Here is a 6,514-nt window from a genome sequence, read left to right as displayed (position 1 = left end):
ATTTGAGGAAATATGAAGAGTAGCTTGATTATCTTACAAAAGTTTTACTGGTGTATGATGCCTTTACACAATTTTAGTTAAAAGGTGATGTATACACATAATCTCGCACATTGATTGTGACATAGCTCTATACTCTAATTCTTTACTAGATCAGCATATAACATTTTGCTTCTATCTTTTCCATGACACTAGGTTTCCTCCAACAAAGACACAATAACAGATAGTAGAACTTCTTTCAATTTTGGATCCAGTCCAATTAGCATATGCAAAACACTCAACACGAGTATGTCCCCGTTGGCTATAAATACACCAAGTCAAGGAGCACCTTTCAGGTAACAAAAAATATGTTCCAAAGCTTGCCAATGTTTAATAGTAGGTGAAGACAAAAATTGGCTAACAAAACATACTTAAAAAGCAATATCTAGATGAGTCCGTGTAAGATAGTTTATCATCTCAATGAACCTTCTATACCTCTTTTGATATTTAAGAGGATGGTCATCATCTTTCATAAGATGCACATTTGGAACCATATTAGTACTGCAAGGTTTGACTGCTAACTTTCGCTTGTGTGCAAGTAAGTCAAGAATATATTTCCTCTTAGATAGAAAATTTTACTTTTTTTTTCTTTTATTATCAAAAAGTATTTCAACTAGCCTAAGTTCTTCGTTCAAAACCTAGTATGTAAAAAATTCTTGAGGGAAGAGATCACCACATAATCATTTCTTGTGATTAATTATCATCGACATATACAAAAAGGAGGATAGTTCCAACAAAAGATTGCCGGTGGAAGATCGAGTGATCATATCTACTCATTTTCAATCCAAAAACTTGAACTACCTCACTTAATTTGCTAAAAAAGCCCTAGGACTTTACTTCAAGCAATACAAAGACTCCATGAAATTATAGACTTCCCCATATTACCCAAGCATCTGCAATAAACTGGTTGGGGACTTTCATTCGAAACAAGGGTGTCCGAGCTGTTTAAAGAAAATACATGTTCTTTTTCTCAGCAACTCCATTTTTAGAGGGTGTATCAATATATGAGGACTTGTGTAGAATACCATGTTGTTTAATATACAATCCTAAAAATTCTAACCTATATTCTTTTGTGTTATCACTCATTAGATTTACGTACCTAAGCATTGTATTGAGTTTTCACTTCAGCATAGAAGGCACAAAAATGAGTAAACACTGCAAAGCGACTCTTCATAAAATAAATCAAAGTCATTCAAGAGAAATCATCCGAAAAACTAACAAAATCCATGTGCCCTATATTAGAATCACAGGACACGGTCCTGAAAAATCAGAATGAACAAATTCAAACGCCATCTAAACTCCCTTATTAAGCCTTGACGGTAACTATATGAAATAATATTTTGCAAATAAGCATGACTCAGACTCCAATGAAGAAACATTTTGAAACTGAGGACATATCTTCTTTAACAGAGGCAGAGAACGATGACATAATCGACAATGTGATTCAAATGGATACATGATAGTAGAGAAGGCACCTAATCAAGGCTCTTATTCATCAATAATGTTGATATCATTAGAAATATGTCCTATACCGATAACCTAATTCGTCATAAGTTCTCGAATCAAAAAATGATTTGGAAAAAAACATATAACAATTAAGGTCCCCAGTAAGTTTATTTAAGGAAATAAAATTAAAAGCCAAATTTGGAGAACTTATTAAAGATGACGGTTTAATGGAGGAGGTTTGTTTAACTGTCCCAAATTCAACACTATTACAAGTTGATCCAGCAGCTAAGGTACCCGGAGGGTCCTTTATGCGATTATGAGCTAGAAAAAATGGATTACACTTCATATGATTTCTTGCACCTGAATCGATCATCCATTTATGTAGATAGATGAGAAGACATATGTAATATGACTCTACAAAGGTATTAACTGAAGTGCATTCATTTGTAAACAAAAGCAACAAGTTGAGATCTTTGACTTTTGTAATCAATCATTTTTCTCAAAATAATAGGTCTGAAAATCCAACTAGAATAAAATTCACATCAATTGGAGAAATCCTACATAACTTTCAAAGATTTGAAGGATAAAAGGGAGCATGGATCACATATACAACAACCCAAACCAATAAGGTTTCATAACATTCAGTTGTCCCACTGTGGTTGTCAAATATTGCAGATCTTCCAAATAGATGTTTTTATTTTATGATCAACCAAATATTGACAAAATTAAATGTGTCAGAATTTTTACTCTCACATTAAAATTATTATAATTGTTCAAATAATAAAAAGCAGATCTCAAACAGCAAAGAACACATGTAAATAGAAAATAGCATATCGAGAAAGATATTTAGGAGATTAGAAACGCACACCAATTTCTGACTTAAATTATTGAGGAGATTAGCAGGTTGTGATCAATACTACCGTGGGGATAGAGCGTAAGATATAGTTGAAAGGCGGGGGTAGGAGCCTGTAACTCTGTCGCTGCCACCCTAATATTGGGTGACCCAAATTGTCGAGTCTTTTTCATCAACAACCAGAACACCTGTGCAATTCTGGAGCATAAAAACTGAGCGCTAGTGGCTCAGATACCATGTAATTGAGACAAGATATGGAGAATAATATATATATTTCTCAAAGAGTATAATGATATAAATACATGTAGCGAGAATTCTAACTATGGAAACAAGATATTCGAAGCAATCTAACTATGATAACTGGATATTAAGATCATCGAAAATCACCTATAGTATATATATTTATTATACAACTATGATTCTGTAATACTAGTCAACATTTTCAATTATGTTTTATTCCATACAGGCAAACACAATTAATGAAACCAAACAATCATAGTTTTTGTAGCACGCTTGAGCCCTAAAGTGAGTGTCAAAACGTGTTGAGCGTTTTGCGTTGCAAAATGTGCGCTTCTATGTCAACATCAAGAATCTAAGGCATACTTTTCATTGACACTGTACCTTTATAAAGATGTGACACTAAAAGATTAACATTTAACTCTATCATACAAAAGAAATCATTTTGTTTGTTCTAATATTTGTCATTCATGATAATAATTATTGGCTAGTTTCAAATATATAAAATAAAATCATTATTTATTAATAAGGGATTGTTTTGTTTTGCATTTCCTTTTTGACGTATAAGCAAAAAACCATAAATTACAAATCATATTTATGGGTTTTGGTTTATTTTTGTCATTGTAGATTAAAATTAAGTGCTTATACACACTTATTTAACTTACCCAAACCCTACTAAACAATTTAAAATTTTATTTTAGCTTAAAAGTACTTAAAATAAGGCTATCCAAGAAGGCTATAGAAATAACCATCTTTTATTTATATAATATACAACCAAAATTCATAGAGAGCAATACACTAAGGGGTCGTTTGGTTTGAGAGTCAGAAACAAATAGTGATAAGATAAGGTTTTTTTTTATCTTGTTTTGGTTCTACGTTAGGGATAACTTATCCCAATATATCATAGTAATGGGATAAGTTATTCCATATACATGGTAAGATAAGTTCTCCAATATAGCTAACCTAGGATAATGGGATAACTTGTTCTTAACAAAACAACCCCTATCTATACAATATAGCTTACCTATAGATATTTTATACACCGACTTTTCATTAAGATACACTCAAAAAGATGAAAAGTATCTCAACTAACCATTAAGTATACATTGAATATTCAATTTCTATCAATTCAAAATCACCTACAAAGACTTCCAGATCATTGATATTAATTCGCTTTACAATTCGAGTTTTTCTATATATAATAATCTTTTAATGAATTACTTATTCAATGCATCAATTTTTTTTAAAAAAGAAGATGACGAAGTTGAATGATGAATATAAGGAGGAAAAGAAGTCATTCATAGACAAATTGGTAGGAAGAAGAAGGGTAGCTCTAATGTCTATTTTAGAAATTTTTTTAATAAAAGAAGACGATAAACTGGCCCTTTTGTGTAAGTTTCCCAATAATTACTAGACTTGGACTAAATGTATGCATAATTGTATTTTTTTCACCCTTGCATCATTTTCATCAAAGCCCACATGTTATTTGTTCATTGCAAAGCTCCAATAACTTTTAGATTTTTGTTAGGCTTTTTGCATTTCATAATAATGACCATAGATGGAGGTCTATATATTGTAGGCATCATAGTAGATCTCCATTAAAAAAGACAAACAACACCCTATATTAATCCTGTCTATGCTTATTTCAACCTTCTAAAACAAAAAAAGAAAGTTCACAAAATTTTCTATTCTACTTACTCTTGGAATTCGAAGCTATGAGGGCGATAAGTAAAGTTAGTTCACTCCGTTTGGGCAAAAGGGCCTCCTTCCTCTCTTCCGAACTACAAATATGGTTCAAAATATGTTGCATAACATTTGCAACAACCTCAGGTTTGAGATGAGGAAAATGCAACTAAAATAGACCCAACCTTCGCTCTAATTTTATATTACCCTCTAATACTTTGGAGAAACATATCTTCCAATTCTTTGAAAAGATCCCATGGCTTCACTCAATTTGATTCGAGTTAGAAATTTAAAGGTTCATGGAATTTAGGTATCAATAGCATGGAAAGTCCTCTATAAATTTCAAATAACATTATATATTCCTAACGTTATAGGTGAAGATTACTTCATGTGGTAGCCTATTGGATCTTGTGACCTTAAGGGTTAGGTTTTTTGGAGGGATGTTTGGTCTCTGGGCTCCTTTGGTAAAAGTGATGGCATAGTACCCCCCCCCCTCCCCATATAATAAGTGTATGTGGGAGAAGTTTGTATTAGCATTTAGGTATTTGTCTTATAGTTCGTGGTTTGCAGTCCTGTCTTGCCGAGATGCCGTTCAAAAAGTTTTTTCCCTCATCAAAACAAGACCCACCATTGTAGATATAGCAGAGTCGGGCGTGGAAGGGGATTCCCCGATAGATTTACAAATTCAGAGATTGCCCAATAATATCACTATGCTCTACATTCAAAGCAACTACAATATCTTCTTTACAAACAATCTAGATGATATACATGGTACCAAATTCAATTCAATATTGACAAACAATGAAATCTTATATTAAAGGGCTTTCAGGTGCCATAAATGTAGAATAGGGAATTTATTAGAACCTTCAAAGAAAAAGAGTCATCAGAACATTGTAGAAGGTTAATTACGAAAGATAATACAATTGTCATGGATATGAGTTTCAATATACATCACTTTCTTAATCTATGGTACATTTTAGACTTTCCCGAATGACTTTGAGTAATTATTTATATCTTTATCTCACTATCATTATATTTTTAATCCTATTCCTATTTTAATAGTTTATGTGTAATTGAGTTTGTGTGTTTATCTATTACATGTATTTGAATATGCAACACACTTTATTTTTCTTGGTTATTGCTTTGTTGAGTCAATATCCTCTCTCCCTTCCCAACGTATGGGTAAGGCTTCCTACACACCACCCTCCCAGACCCCACTTGTGGGATTACACTAGATCTGTTATTTTTTTTATTTATTATGCATCACTGAAACATGTGTGTTCTTTATTTCTAGACTACCGTATGTATTATTTCAAAGTGCGAGTGTTACAATCTCAATTTTTCATCAGAATTCGCTTTTTCAAATGTAAATTAAGAGCTTTAAAGCTTGTTCTTGAATCTTTGATGCGCTTAAAAATTGAATTTTATCTTGATCTTGACTTTTACTTGAATTCAATGGTGTCAAGATTGTTCTTGAATCTTATGGTCTTAGTCTTGATCCTTCTTAAACTTGAATGCTTGAATTCTTAAACTTGTATCTTTACAGAGAATTTTCTGGCATTTTTACCAAAGATTTTCTCTAGATATTTGTTTAGAATTTTTTCTGTCCCCTTTTTCAATTATGAGGATCCATATTTGTAGTTTTAGAATAGATGAGTTGCGATTGGAACATGATTTTTTTTGCCCAATCAAATTTAAATGTCATGGTTTATGAACTTTATGGAGCGGGCTAGTCCTCTTTGACACATGTAATGATCCTATTGGCTTCTTGTTTCACTTCTCATGTCACGTTATTTTCCATGTGGCACAAAAAAATGGACCTCTAGGATGAGGTGAGATCAAGTATTTCTATTGTAGCCCAACTCAATTAAATTGTTATCATATTTATTAGATTTAAAAAATTAGACCAATTATATTAATACATTATATTTATTTGAACTAATATATTTACTAATATATAATAATTATGATCATTTGATATTTTTCTTTTTGTAAAATTTAAATGATTACAATTGCCACTTGCTTCAACTCCTATCAAAAATATATGTTTGTTTGCAGACAGACTTGATGTATCCAATGCATAATAATGAAGTATTATGTAATTTGAACTTGTTTAGTTAAGGTACCACTCCTACATAATTAGAATGACATAATTTTAGCAAACAAGTAAATGGTGGGCACATATCCTCACTTGTTGACCAAGTCAACGAATAAAGATGAGAATATTTCTTCCCAAACCCCATCCAATATATATATATA

The sequence above is a fragment of the Solanum pennellii genome, chromosome 11, assembly GCF_001406875.1.
Source record: "Solanum pennellii chromosome 11, SPENNV200".
NCBI lineage: Eukaryota > Viridiplantae > Streptophyta > Magnoliopsida > Solanales > Solanaceae > Solanum > Solanum pennellii.
The sequence above is the reverse complement of the archived record's forward strand: the minus strand, read 5'-3'. Positions refer to the sequence as shown.